Genomic DNA, 15,052 nt, shown 5'->3' with positions numbered 1-15,052 from the left:
CCTGGCACCCCAGTTAGTGCTGGCAAGCCCAGGGCCACTTTGGTGGGAGTGTTTAAGCGCAGGAATCAGTGCACCCTGAGAAGCAGAGCGCTGTCAACATCTCCCCACACACTAGGATATGTGTCCCTCGTCCCTCCCCAGTTACCCCTACTTCCTGAAGAAAGTACCCCATCAGGAATGTCGGGGAAAGCCTTTTAGGTTTGGATTATGCGGGTTTTTTAATGCTGGAAATCACTCATAATCGCCTGAGTCTCTGTCTATCTTACAGGGTATCTTTTTTTATCTATGATCTTCAAATTCGTGGCAGAGAGGGTGTGAACTCAACACAGCCTGCATTTGCCCCTTCGGCTGCTTGGACCCCAGCAGAGCACATGTGGGCCTCTGCCCTGCCTCTCTGCCTCCCCACCTCCCTTCTGCCAAAACTCCTCTTCAGGGCAGAAGGTCAGAGACGCAGCAAGACCAGGAAGTGTGGGCTCTGCCTACCATCCCTTCTGCCCTGACTCAAGGTAAGAAACCGGTCACTGCCACTGGCAGCGTGGATTGCAGTTCTGCCCAAACCCCACCCCTGCATGCTCTGGCTCCTCTGTCCACTTCCTGTTCTCATGTGAGGGCCCCCTGCCCTCTCCTCTGTGTATACCTCACCCCCAGGTCCTGGTCAGTTCCATCTTCCACCTCAGGTCACCTCTTGAGATCGCATCTAGATCCATACCTGATGAAGTCATCTTGTTAAATCTGTGGACACGTGTTCCTTCTCTGCTTCTGCCCCAAGATGTGATGGAGAGAGTTGCTGTCCCTGTACTTCCTCTTATTCTCTATCATGTAACCTTCCACAGAGCAGTCTTTTCTACATGGCAGGATATTGCCTGTTTTGAGGGGTGTAGTGTCTCCCAGTCCAGGTGAGTGGGCATCCAACCTCTCCCTAGTGGTGGGCTCAAGGCCCCTGTCAGAACCCAGCAGGTCCCCACAGCCCCTCTTCCCAAGTGAGCAGGAGAGAAGCCTCTGCAGCAGCACAACCCCCACCTCCACTTCTGCAGCCAGTGGGCAGGAGGGCTGGATCCGAGGAGGAGTCAAGGAATTCTCCGGCCAGAGGAAGAGGATGGCATTTCAGTGTCCAGTTGGAGCTCACTGTGGCCAGAGGCTCAGTGACCAGCCAGGGATTCCTGGAGTAGAGGTGTGGTGAGGACTGCTAAGTGGGGAGTGGACTTCTAGACCCCACTGTGAGGTTCCTGGTCCCTCAGTATTTGCAGAAGGCAATCCCATAATTGACCCCAAGTGTGAATGAGACCAGTGGCTTCAGGCTTTTGGGAACCCTGAAGTATGGGGTAACAAAACCCAGAATGGTCTGGTGCCTTTGGTGGCATGTTGCTAAAATAGACCTGTCGGGCAGGTGGACTAGCCACAGAGTTTGTGGGGGTCCCAGTGCAAATAAAATGCAGGGCTTCTGGACCAACATTTAAGATTTTTCAAGACAGAGACAGCAAAGCATTAAACCAAGGCAGGGCCTTTCTAGAACAGGCCTGGTGCCCAGGGCAGCCCTGAGCCAGCCTTCCATCGCAGGAGGCTGGGACCGTGGGCGCTGCACCTGCCTGGCTAGACAGCAGTTGAGCTGCCACGGGACCCCCTGGCCCACACTAGTCCAGAGCCCAGTGCTCCTTCCTCTCACCATACACCAGAGAACCCAGGGTGAAGGAGGGACCCCTACTCACCATCTCATCCCTAATCAGAGCTTCTGAAGCTTGACTGAGCTGGGGGAAGGGAGAAGACTTGGAATCAAGGCAGAGACTGATTTCATTGGCTAGCCCCCAAGAGGGAGAAGAATCTAAGGTTAGAGCTGTGGGTAGAGCTGGCTCTGAATCCAACCTGACGTTGGGAAGGGGATCTCTGACCAGCGTAGCACAGGGTAGTACCTGGGCAGTACCTGGGAAAATTAAGTTATTTCAAATCTCCCCCAACCAGTTAGAGCCCCCTGCCGTTGTGAATTTGGTCATGACTGCAGCAGGGCATCAGGGCAGCAGGCCTTGTCTGTCAAATCCCTGTGTTGCCCCGCAACACACACACACCTGGACCCAAGCCTGACCCTGTGCATTTGCTAAATGGCCTTCTCCCTGCTAGAGGCTGCTCTGTCCCCTGGGCCTCAACCTCAGCCCAGTTTTTGAGGTCTGTCCTCCTTGCTGACTCCCCTTCCACACAGAGGCCCATTAGGCTTCCATCTCTCACACCCACACCTACCTGCCTGGCTGAGGGCCACCATCCTCAGCAGGTCTGGCTATTCCTCCCCTCTGAGTCTGGGTCAGGGACAGAGAAGCAGCATCTGTTCATTTGTTTTAAAGAGACAGCATCCTGCTAGGTGACCCAGGCTCACGCTCAGCCTCCCGGGGCTACAGGTGCCTGCCACTGCACCTAGCTCAAGACACGGCATCTCTGCGGGGCCTGCATGCTCTCAGCACTTCACAGGTTTACTTCCAGCTGCAGGGAAAGAAGGCAGCTCAGTCGGTCTGGCCTCCATCTCCTGCTGGTCTCATGTCCTCTCTCTCTTTTTTTTTTTTTCTTTGTGAGGGAAAGGAGGGGGTGGGAGGGACACAGAGGGACCTGGAAGAACTTTTGGTGATGATTTCTCTTCTCCCCCCACTTGCCACCTTTCCTCCAGGTCCCAGGTCTCCTGTCTGGGAGCAGAGTTGACCTATCTGCCACCTACAGGCCCTCCCTGAACCCCAAGGTGTCCTCTGAGGTCACAACGGTTTCCCTAGTTTCTCCCACAGGCAGAAACGAAGTCTTGGCCCCAGTCCTCCCATTTCAAGAAGAGGGAGTGGGAAGGAAGAACCTGGGCCTTCTCCTCACTCTCTGGAAAGGCCAGCAGGAAGTTCCTGTGGACCCAGGTGGGTGAGCCCCGGCACCTTCTCTTGTGTTCCGAGGATGGGGAGCCTGGGCCTGTAGATCGGGGAGGGGAGGTTCAGGCTGCCACCCTTGGGCAGAAATGACTATGCGGCATCTCTACAGGTGTCCTTCAGGACCCTGTCTGCCTCCCCACTTAGGGCCCTGACCTCCCGGGCTATTCTCATGGGCAACAGAGAAGTGGGAGGGAAACCTACCCAAGATCACCCCAGCTGCCTTTGGGGCAGTGTCCCTAATCAGCACAGTGGCACCTGTAGCTCTGCCAGTTCTGTGACCACCAGAGGGGCCTCCTAGGCACAAAGTGGCCATTCGCTGGCCTCTGATGCACTGAAGCGTGAGGAGAGGCTGCCGTAAGTCTTCTTATGAGGAGAGGCCACTCAGGCTGAGATTCAGAGCTTGAGTCTGGGGTTGATTGCACCCCTGTGAGCCTGACAGCCTGCAGGTATGCAGTTGCAAGTCAAGGAGCGCCAGGAATTGCCAGCAGCACCGGAAGGCATCAGAACCTCCCACAGAGGCTTGGAGAGAGCAGGGCCCTACTGACTGGTGATTTCAGGCCTCTGGCCTCTGTCTTAAGCCCCCCAGCTTGTGTTAACTTGTGACAGCAGCCCCAGGAAACTAACTATCGGACTTCTCCCCTGACCTCATGTTCGCCTGACCTCGTCTGGGAGATGGGATAACAACCCCAGCCTGGTGGGAGGTTAGAGTCCGAGTGAGTGGGACTTCCTGCAGCGCTCCGGGTCACTTTGTAAATGTGCGGGAGTGGCTAGGACCCTGTTTCCCTGCATGAGCGTGGGGCGGGCACTGGGCCTGAGCGTGGGGCGGGCACTGGGCCTGAGCGTGGGGCGGGCACTGGGCCTGAGCTTGGGGCGGGCACTGGGCCTGAGCTTGGGGCGGGCACTGGGCCTGAGCGTGGGAGGCATCAAGGGACATGGAGGAGCCCAGAAAATGAGAGTAAGGACATGAGGGGGCCCAGGTGTGTGCAGCCCCGCCCTAGAGGGTGGCCCAGCAGGGCTACCTTGCTCATGGGCCTCCCCGGGCTTGCCTGTCTGTCTGGTTTTCTGCTTTGCTTCCTTGCAAAAGGAAGCCTCACTCGGTGACTCAAGAGGACACTGGAGAGGCAAGGGCGCTGCCTGGGAGGAGGAGCAGGGGATGTCCCTGCAGGCCGCACGGCCTCGCTGGTCCTGGAACTGCATGCAAGGCTCCGTGGCCAAGGAGCCCCCGCTTCCCCCCCGCTTCTCACCTAATATCTTGGACAGTGGCCACAGGTCACGAATGCATCTAGACCTCGGCCCATGCCACCAAAGACCCCTGTTGAACCTTGTGATTGAAAGAATGCAAACCACAGTCCTGCCAGTTCCTTTTCTTCTCCCCCAGGTGTCGTAGTCTTTTCTTCCTTTTATTTATCTTTTGCATGATCTCTTTTTCTTTCCCTTTTCTCAGCCTGGCTGTCTCTCTCTAATTTGCTAACTTAGCCGCTTTCATCTCTGTTATGTACTTACACATCTTCCTACATCACAGGTTCTCTTTGGTCGACATTTCGTTAACATCACACGATCTTTCTAGAAACATCTCCGTGAAGAAGAGACCTTCGCTGGAGCCAGGGTCCCCTTCAGGCTTACTCCCTTTCATTTTCCTTTGTTAAATAGACTAAAATTAGATTTAATAAATTTGATTAAAAGTTTTCACGAAGACCCCTCCTTATAGAAACAGTTCTGTCAATCTGTGCCTAAACTTCTATCTGTGTTAATGCAAAAAGATTTTTGTCATGGTGGCTATTCACTAATAACAATTTAAGATTGAGAATATTAAGCTGCAATTGAGACTTACTGTTACTTTGTTTTGGGGTTTGCTTCCTTCTTTGTGCTTTTCCTGTATTACTTGAATTCTCTAATTATTAGGTAGCATTTATACAAATATCAAACATTGAAGGTATTAAAAAAATAGTGCAGGGCTGGGGTCGTGGCTCAGTGGTAGAGCACTTGCCTAGCATGTGTGAGGCACTGGGTTCAATTCTCAGCACCACATATAAATAAATAAAGATCCATTGACAACTAGACAATATTTAAAAAATAAAAAAAAAGTGTAGACACCGAGTGGAAATCTTATCAACAACAGAGTTTGTTTATGCAATATTTCACCCCAAAAATGTTTACTAATGTCGTCAAATAAAGGCCATTTCATGAAGTTACGATGTATGAAACCTTCACCATAACTGTTTAAGTCTGACATTGTCAGACCCATTTTACAGATGAGGTCACTGAGGCTCTGAAGGTTGGGTTGACTGACCAAGACCACACTGCCAAAAATGGGAAAAGAGATGAAACTTGGTTCCACATGCTGCCAAAGGTCACACCCCTGACCATCAACTCTGCCTCCTGAGTCCACTCTGCAGGGCTTGGAGCACGGTTGGGAACTCCTGACTACAAAACCTGCAGCAGTTTGCCAAGGTATTGACACAAAGTTTGAAGGTTGTGGAAGGTTCTGGAAACTAGAGGGTTGGATCATCCTGAGGGAGACCTTGCTGTGAGGCAGATGGGGGAAAGAGTTACGGGAGGAGGGAGGGAGAGCAGCTTTAATGACAGCTAAGGGTAGAGGTCTGCCCACGGCAGACAGCAGATGTTGGGATACCAGAGTCCTGGAGGGAGAGAAAGATGAGAAACCAGGGCCCCAGGCCCACAAAAGTCTCCCCAGAGTCCCTTCTGCATCTTGCACCCCAGATGGGTTGGACACCTCAGAGCCCCAGAGGTCTGGGAGCCTTCCTGGGGTGCCCCGCCACTCTCCCCCTTCTATTAGGTTGCTAGGCACAGGGCAGGAGGGGCTGGACCTCCACCAGGGGCCTCTCACTGAGGCCTCACCCACTCTCCAGCTGGCACATCCAGGCCTTGCTTAGAGCTCCAGGCCCCCTTGCCCAGGGTCCAGCAGAGCCCTGTAGCCAGGGCAGGCACCAGAGGGAGGCCGTGGAGGGTGCAGGGCGGGCACACAAAGCCAATAAATCCCCTAAGGCAATTACAGCAGTGATCGAGGCTTAAACAGGGCACTTTGCCTGCTGCAGCCAACCTGTCCCTGTGCGCGTGCGCTCTCTCTCTCTCTCTCTCTCTCTCTCTCTCTCTCTCACACACACACACACACACACACACACACACACACACACACACGCCGGTACATTTGCAGGGTAATGGCTTTGCAACAGCAGGCATTATCTGCAGCATTAGAGGTGGCCCAGCTGGGCAGGACAAGCTGGGGGGCCAGAGCCTTAGGCTGGGTCTGGGGGATCCCAGAAAAGGAGAAGACAGGTGCCCACAGGCTAGAACCTGGGTCCCTGGGAACCCCAAAGCGGTGGAGAGCGTGTATGTGGGCTGCAAAGGGCTAAGTGAGGGCCAGGGCCAGGCAGGTGGGCAGCCCTCCCTCTGCAGCCCCAGCCCCTTCCCTTTCTGCTTCCAAGGCTGAACCTGGGCAGATAACCAGGAGCACCGACTTGGGGACCTGAAGAGGCCCGTACTCCTGCCTGGCGTCAGGGTCATGTCCTTTACTCAGCCTCAGGCTGCTATATCAGGCAGCCTAAATCGAGGGGCAGAGGATCCGAGGGGACAAGGGAGCGGGAGAAAGGAGGACTTGCTTTGTGGGTGTGGCATTGGGGGCAGGTCTGCACAGTTGATGGGTCCCTCTGTGACAAAGGAACCAGGGCTGGGCTGCCTGGCAGTGTTGGGGGTAGGGTGCTCAGGAGGAAGGACAAAATCCTCCCCAGATCAGGAAATTGAAAAGAGCCACCACCTGAATCCTCAGAAAAGCCCTCTGAGTGCCTGTTTAAGGCTGGGACAGAGGGGGCTGACCTTCCCCACACCTCCCCTAGGTGGGGCTGGCAAAACCCCAGTAAAAAAGTGAGACAAGCTGCCCCTTCCAGGCCTCTTGGGACCCCAGGATTCATACTGATGTTGGGTGGGGCTGGTCTCCAGGGTCCCTAGTGTCCTGGCCAGGCCTGGCATCTGCTGTGGGGGTGCCAGCTGGAGAATCATGCCTGTCAGCCTGACAATAAAGCCAGGCTCCGTGACTCTGGCAGCAACAGAGCATCCTGCCCACCTGCGGGCACACCCAGATTGCATTTGCTGAAATCAATTGCTGGAGAAAATAAATCCTGCACACATGATTAATGGGAGGCAGGGAGGCGGGCAGCCACCACGAGGAGCCGCTGGGGAACAGAGTGACAGTCAGGCATAGAGCCAGCAGAGATGCCGGGCCTCCAGGAAGGGGTTCTGACAACTGTGTGACCACCACAGCCACCATGGCTCTGCGCTGCCACTGCACAGGGGCCTGGCTCCAGAGGCCCGCAGGGCCCTGTGAACTTGGGCCAGCCCCAGCTTGTTCCCATATTTGCAGGTGGTACCGAGGGGTCTGATCCTCAGCTTGGAGCCCTCGCCTGGGCCTGAGGTTCCCCCATGAACCACAGTAGGGCAGAAGTAAAGCCAGGGCCTTGAGAAAAGGAATAGGGGCAGGGGCAAAAGAGTTTCCCACAGGCCAGCTTCGAGGCCTTGAGCAAATCACCGCCCATCTCCTCGTCTGTTCCATTGAGCTAATACCAGTACCTCCCTCACAGGGTGTCGAGAGGCCCAACTGAGCAACCCCCCCCCACACACACACACACATACCATGCAAAGCACCTACTAGGGTGCCCAGCACCCGGGGGCTGTCCCAGACAACAAAGGCAGAATTCAGTCTATGGTTCTCCAGTTCATGGTGAGCTGGACCAGGGTACAATCCCTGCCCTCTTGGAGTTTATGGGCTGATGGTCAGCAATCATTAAAAAGAAGGCAAGTCACTTCAAATGGATGAGTGCTCTGAAGAACCATGCGTGTGGTGTGCAGTGCTGGGGATCCAGCCCTGGGCCTTGTGCTAAGAGATCTACCACCGAGCTACACCCAGCCTTCTCTTCTTCCTTCCTTCCAACAGCACATCGTTTTCTTTAGAAGACTACACAGGAAGCGCCCCTCTGGGGGTATGCGTGGTGGGAAACCAGGGGGTGGGAATGTCAGAATTTTAATTTTGACCTGTAATCCCAGCAGCTCGGGAGGCGGAGGCAGGAGGATCATGAGTTCAAAGCCAGACTCAGCAATTTATGGAGGTGCTAAGCAACTCCGTGAGACCCTGTCTCTAGGGATGTTCCTCAGTGGTCCAGTGCCCCCGAGTTCAATCCCTAGTACTCACCCCCCCAAAAAAGAATTTTTATTTTTAATTGCTTTGACTTTTGAATCATGCGGATGTATGTGCTACACCTTTTAAACGAGTTTCTTCCCGAAGGGTAGAGGGCTCCAGGTGGAACATCAGCCAGCCCTGAAGGAGCCCGAGGGGGGAGCTGGTCGCGAGACAGCGCGCCCCCACAGCCTGCCCCCAGGCCGGGCGACCCGAGTCTGGACAAGTCCGGCGTGGGCACCGGGAGGGGTGGAGGCTCAGAGGAAAGAGTCCGCAGCAGGTGTGGCCCGGAGCGACTCTGTGGGCGGGAACCGAAGGAGGGACCAGAAAAATTGACCAAGAAGGGGGCTGGAGTGGCACCTAGGGGCGGGACTCCGGTGGGACACTCGCCCCACAGTGTGGCGAGGGTCAGCCAGAGGAGGCAGAGGGCTGAGGCCAGGGGGCAAGAGGCGCCGAGCACTGGGGAGGGAGCGAGGATCACCCGCGGCAAGCGCTGCCCGGCGCCGCCCCACCTGCGTGGAGCCGCGGCCAAGGCAGCCCCGCCTCCCGACGCCGGCCCCGCGGGTGCTGCGGCCTGGGGCGCCTCCTGGTGGCTGCGTGCGAGACGCAGGCCTTGAAGGGCTGGGCAGTGGGGGGCAGCGGGACGCAGTGCGGGCGGTTCCGGGGCCCAGGAGGTTGAGGGCTGGCCCCAGACAACGGACCACATCACCGCTGGGCAGCTCAGGGGAGATCTTGGGGCAGCTGGAGGGAGCGCTCAGTGACTGCAGCTATTCGGGTAACCATGGGCGGAAGCCAGTTCCAGGAGCGCCTCTCTCCAGGACAAGCCCCCAACCCCACGCCCGCAGGCCTATTCAGTAGAAGGGCACAGCTGCTCTGCCTTGGAATTTTCTGGGGTTCAGAGAGATGAACCTACTGCTTTTTCTGTATTTCCACTGTGTACCCACTTACCCCAAAGCTGGCCCTCCTTGTATCCAATCACCCCCTCCCTGAACACCCCACAGCAACCCGAGTGGGCAAATTGTAGGACCGGATACATAATTTCAGGGTCCCTTTGTCAACATCTTCTTAAGAATTTCAAGGCAGGGGATGTAGCTCAGAGGTGGAGCGTTTGCCTGGCACATGTGAGACCCTGAGTTCCATCCCGGGCTACACACACAATTTCAAGACAGTGACAGCAGAAAACCAAACCAAGTAGAAGCTGTCTGAGGGCATCATCCCCAGAGCTGAGTGAGGCAGGGCTCGGATTGCAGGCCCAGGTGATGCTGAGAGGAGGGAGCTCAATGCACTGAGCCTCACAGGAAACCCACTCAGCAGATTCTGAGGCAGGAGAGGTTGTCAGCTTATTAGGTGAGTCAGGATCCCAGCTCTGAGCATGTACAGACCCCTCTGAGGAAGAAAGAGGAGGGGCAGAAACAGGCTCCAGCTGTCCTTTTGTTTTGTTTGGTACCAGGGATTGAACCCAGGGGTGCTCAACCACTGAGCCACATCTCAAGTCCTCTAGGGCCTTGCTAAATTGCTGAGGCTAGCTTTGAACTCACCATCCTCCTTGCTTCAGCCTCCCGAGCCTCTGGGATTATAGATGTGAGCCACCGCACCCTGCTCTAGCGGTCATATTGCTTGCACAGAGGGGCCTGTTGTGGCTGGGGAAATAAAATTAATAGTAAATAGTTCATGGGCCCTTCCAGTTCTAGGCATATGAAGGGATCCATTCAGAAGTTTTGTGCTCTTGGAGCCATTATCACCCTACTCTATTTAGAGGGACAGCAGGTCACGGGTTGGAGCTAGAATTTGAACCCACGCAGGGAAGGCCTTCTTGGAGTGCCGGGTGAGGCTGAAAGGTAGTGAGAGGACTGGTGGGGTGTCTGTTTTGATCTCTGCTGGCCCCTTGTCTTTAGGCAGCATTGTTGCCAAACCTTTCCCTGAGCCTGGCTCCATCTCCTCCAGAGGCACCCTGACTTGTCAGCCCTGCTCAAAGTGTGACAGAAGCTCAGGGTTGAAACTTGCCCTCTGTGCTGGCCCCTGTCCCTCCAGTCCCATGAGGGCCAGGATCCACTCTCCTCCAGGAAGCAGTCTGCCCAGGAATAAGAGCCCTCCTTACGCTGGAGGCGCTGCCCATCAGTAAGCCACTCCCACCAGGACTGCCCTGGTACCCAGGAAGAGGGATGTGAAAGGGCCAGCCATAAAGCCCTGCCTCCAGCCTGGCCTTTCTTAGTGGGCTGGGGTCACAGCCCCCACTAGGAGTCTGGGTCCCTCTTGTGGCCCACCTTCTGGCCCCCAGCAGACAGCACCCTGGCTTGTGAGTGCAGGCTCTCTCATCCTGCCTCCCCTCCCTCCCAGTCTTTGTCTGCTTCTGTCCCTCTATGTCTTCTCTTAGCTTCCTCTCTGTGCCACCTCTGCCCTGGTGTCTGTCTCCCTGCCTCTCTCAGACACCTCTACCCTTTTCTCTGTCTCTGGAGCTTCCTTCTCTTCCCGTCTCCCCACTCCCTCCCTCTGGGTCCCTTGCCAGCCTCCTTCCCAGACCTTTCTGGAAACCCCCAGCACTCCCTGGCCCTTCCCAGAGCTCTGTCCTCCCAAAGCCCCCTCTTCTCTCCAGCTCTTCCCAGCCTTTCTAGGGTGGCAGGAGCACATTTCTCCCTGTCCAGGCCTAATATCTTAATGCAAGGCCATTACTCACCCGGAGTCCAGGCAGGGCAGGCCTTGCCCCTCCTCCTTTGTCATCCAGAGTGAAACCTCCTCGCTGTTCCTTGGGGATCAGATTAAGGGACCGACAGGCTGCATGGCTGCCAGCAGGGCCTGCCTCCTCACTCCTCCTGCCCCAGCCCCAGGCTCTGGGTCCTAGAACTGTGGCCCAGGAGGAGGCTCTGGGTCTTTGAGTAGGGGAGGCCTGGTGCCCCAGAGAGTCCTGTTTCTGCCTCTGCTTCTCCCCAAGTACCTGGCAAAGAGTATGGGGTACAGGCAGCCTTTCTGGACCCCTGGAGACTAAAAATAGGACAGCGAACACTCTAGATGGTCCTTAGAGCCTGTTCAAAGCCCTGTATTTACTTACTCAATCCTTACAACAACCCCATTAGATCTTATTACTATCTCCACTTTTTTTTTATTGGTTGTTCACAACATTACAAAGCTCTTGACATATCATATTTCATACATTAGATTGAAGTGGGTTATGAACCCCCAATTTTACCCCAAATGCAGATTGCAGAATCACCTCGGTTACACATCCACAATTTTACATAATGCCCTATTAGTAACTGTTGTATTCTGCTACCTTTCCTATCCCCTACTAACCCCCCTCCCCTCCCCTCCCATCTTCTCTCTCTACCCCATCTACTGTAATTCATTTCTCTCCTTGTTTATTTTCCCATTCCCCTCACAACCTCTTATATGTAATTTTGTATAGCAATGAGGGTCTCCCTTCATTTCCATGCAATTTCCCTTTTCTCTCCCTTTCCCTCCCATCTCATGTCTCTGTTTAATGTTAATCTTTTCTTCCTACTCTTCCTCCCTGCTCTGTTCATAGTTGCTCTCATTATATCAAAGAAGACATTTGGTATTTGTTTTTTAGGGATTGGCTAGCTTCACTAAGCACAATCTGCTCTAGTGCCATCCATTTCCCTGCAAATTCTATGATTTTGTCATTTTTTATTGCTGCATAGTACTCCATTGTGTATAGATGCCACATTTTTTTTATCCATTCATCTATTGAAGGGCATCTGGGTTGGTTCCACAGTCTAGCTATTGTGAATTGTGCTGCTATGAACATCGATATGGCAGTATCCCTGTAGCATGCTCTTTTAAGGTCTTCAGGGAATAGTCCGAGAAGGGTGATAGCAGGGTCAAATGGTGGTTCCATTCCCAGCTTTCCCAGGAATCTCCAAACTGCTTTCCAAATTGGCCGCACCAATTTGCAGTCCCACCAGCAATGTACAAGTGTACCCTTTTCTCCACATCCTCGCCAGCACTTGTTGTGTTTGACTTCATAGTGGCTGCCAATCTTACTGGGGTGAGATGGTATCTTAGGGTGGTTTTGATTTGCATTTCTCTGACTGCTAGAGATGGTGAGCATTTTTTCATGTACTTGTTGATTGATTGTATATCCTCCCCTGAGAAGTGTCTGTTCAGGTCCTTGGCCCATTTGTTGATTGGGTTATTTGTTATCTTATTGTCTAATTTTTTGAGTTCTTTGTATACTCTGGATATTAGGGCTCTATCTGAAGTGTGAGGAGTAAAAATTTGTTCCCAGGATGTAGGCTCCCTATTTACGTTTCTTATTGTTTCTCTTGCTGAGAAAAAACTTTTTAGTTTAAGTAAGTCCCATTTGTTGATTCTTGTTATTAACTCTTGTGCTATGGGTGTCCTATTAAGGAATTTGGAGCCCGACCCCACAATATGTAGATCGGAGCCAACTTTTTCTTCTATCAGACGCAGAGTCTCTGATTTGATATCAAGCTCCTTGATCCATTTTGAGTTAACTTTTGTGCATGGCGAGAGAAAGGGATTCAGTTTCATTTTGTTGCATATGGATTTCCAGTTTTCCCAAAACCATTTGTTGAAGATGCTATCCTTCCTCCATTGCATGCTTTTAGCCCCTTTATCAAATATAAGATAGTTGTAACTTTGTGGATTAGTCTCTGTGTCCTCTATTCTATACCATTGGTCCACCCGCCTGTTTTGGTACCAGTACCATGCTGTTTTTGTCACTATTGCTCTGTAATATAGTTTGAAATCTGGTATCGCTATACTGCCTGATTCACACTTCCTGCTTAGAATTGCTTTTGCTATTCTGGGTCTTTTATTTTTCCATATGAATTTCATGATTGCTTTATCTATTTCTACAAGAAATGCCGTTGGGATTTTGATTGGCATTGCATTAAACCTATAGAGAACTTTTAGTAATATCACCATTTTGATAACGTTAGTTCTGCCAATCCATGAACAGGGTATATTTTTCCATCTTCTAAGATCTTCTTCTACTTCTCTCTTTAGGGTTCTGTAGTTTTCATTGTATAAATCTTTCACCTCTTTTGTTAGGTTGATTCCCAAGTATTTTTTTTTTTTTTGAGGATATTGTGAATGGAGTGTTTTTCCTCATTTCTGTTTCAGAAGTTTTGTCGCTGATATACAGAAATGCCTTTGATTTGTGCGTGTTGATTTTATATCCTGCCACTTTGCTGAATTCATTTATTAGTTCTAGTAGTTTCTTTGTAGACCCTTTTGGGTCTTCTAGGTATAGAATCATGTCATCTGCAAATAGTGATAATTTAAGTTCTTCTTTTCCAATTTTTATGCCTTTAATTTCTTTCATCTGTCTAATTGCTCTGGCCAGTATTTCGAGAACTATATTGAATAGAAGTGGTGATAGAGGGCATCCCTGTCTTGTTCCGGAACTATCTCCACTTTATAGAGAGGTTCAGAGAGTCTAAGTGACTTGTCCAGGACCACACAGCTAGTGAACTCTATGCTTTGTATCTTTATTAAATTTTCAATGCTGTTTGTGGGAGAGGGACTAGCATATCCTCGTTTTACAGATGAGAAAACTGAAGTGTCCACCCAGCTCTTGAGTCCTCTGGCATGGCCCTGTGCCCCACTATGGTCCTACTTTCCTTATTGGAGAGAGGATGCACTCAGCAGGCTGCAGAGTGTGTGTGATGGGAGCAACTTTGGGGGAAACAGGAATATGAGGCTCCCTGGTCTGCCCTGTCTTGCCCTTTAGCCCCACTGTGGGACCACATCCTCCCCTGGGGCTCTTGGTTTGCAGGGATAGTGTCTAGGGTAACACACCATCACCACACCACTTACGTCTGAACATCTACAACCTGGAGTCCAGGACCTACAACTCAAGAACTGTATTCTATGGGAGGGACAGTTCCTGTTGCTGCTTGGACACCAACTCTGTACTCACTACATCAGCCTGGTTCCCATAGTAACCACCAGCTTGCTGTCTCCTAGAAACTAAGTGGTCCTCAGAGGGGGAGGCAGAATAGCAGAGCGGCTGACTGAGGCCAGGGCACTTGGACTCCAATTCCCACTATGTCATGTTCTAGCTGTGAGGTTTTAGCAAGTCATTTAACCTCTTTGGAACTCTGCTTTCCCATCTGTGAAATGGGGATGAAACTGTTAAAGAGTTAAGCATTTAGGACAGACTCAACAATCTCTGAAACAGTGATGGGCCAAACCAAGGTGTGGAACAAATGGAAGATAGCCAGTAATCGTGGGTCCTGGTGGGAGCAGAGGAAGGTGAAGTTTGGGTTCAGGATGGGACCCTTGGTGTGGGTGAGCCTCCTCAACACCAGGATCCCAACTTGCCCATCTGGACTCTGGACTCTGGCCTCCTGGACTCTGGCCCTTCAGATCACCACAGCCTCAATGTGGTGCTTTCTAACCAAGCGCCAGAGCCCAAGCTCCCGGCAGAAGGGAGTCGGTTCCTCCAGCCCCGGTGGTTTAGACAGCTGGGACAAATGCCAAAGTGTCCCAGACCAGCTCTCAGCCGGCTCGGAATTAGCAGCTTTTCTGGGTTTCTCGGCATGATTACTCGGGGGAGGGTCGAAACGGGGAGGGGGGTCGACCACCAGGGGAAGGTGCAGAGAAGGGCAGGGGGTGAGCGGCTGGAGCTCCCGGACTTGGGCCCGGGTAGGAGCGGAAGCGTCTCCCCAGCCAGTGTGTGCAGGGGTCTGACCCCAGACAGCCGCCCAGCTCCACACGGCGGTGCCCGGCCCCAGGTGCGCACCGTGCGGGGGGAGGGAAGGCTGCGCGGGACGCTGACCCACATTCAGGGAGGCCGCGCCTCCAGCCGCAGTCTAGGTGCGTCCCGCCCCTGCGCCCTCGGGGGTGCTCCGCCCCGCCCGGCCCAGCCCCCTCCCGGGAGCCAGCGCGAGGTCGCTGCGGCAGTGCGGGCCGCCTGATTCAATTAACTAATTCCCGACAAGACAGATGTGCAATTCCCCGTCGCCTGCCATTAGGCGGAGATGGAGCACCT

The 15,052-nt window shown here is 53.2% G+C and overlaps 1 protein-coding gene across 1 annotated transcript in view; it reads right to left on the bottom strand.

Moving 5' to 3' along the window:
- The window catches only part of PRSS56 (serine protease 56), a gene marked incomplete at its 5' end in the record, with an annotated part of 34,569 nt that overhangs the window by 5,965 nt on the left and 13,552 nt on the right, over window positions 1–15,052 (bottom strand). The gene's annotated exons all lie outside the window — the stretch shown is intronic.

Source organism: Spermophilus citellus (assembly GCF_964194105.1).
Source record: "Spermophilus citellus genome assembly, chromosome: 11".
NCBI lineage: Eukaryota > Metazoa > Chordata > Mammalia > Rodentia > Sciuridae > Spermophilus > Spermophilus citellus.
This window is presented reverse-complemented; position numbering and strand designations above follow the sequence as displayed.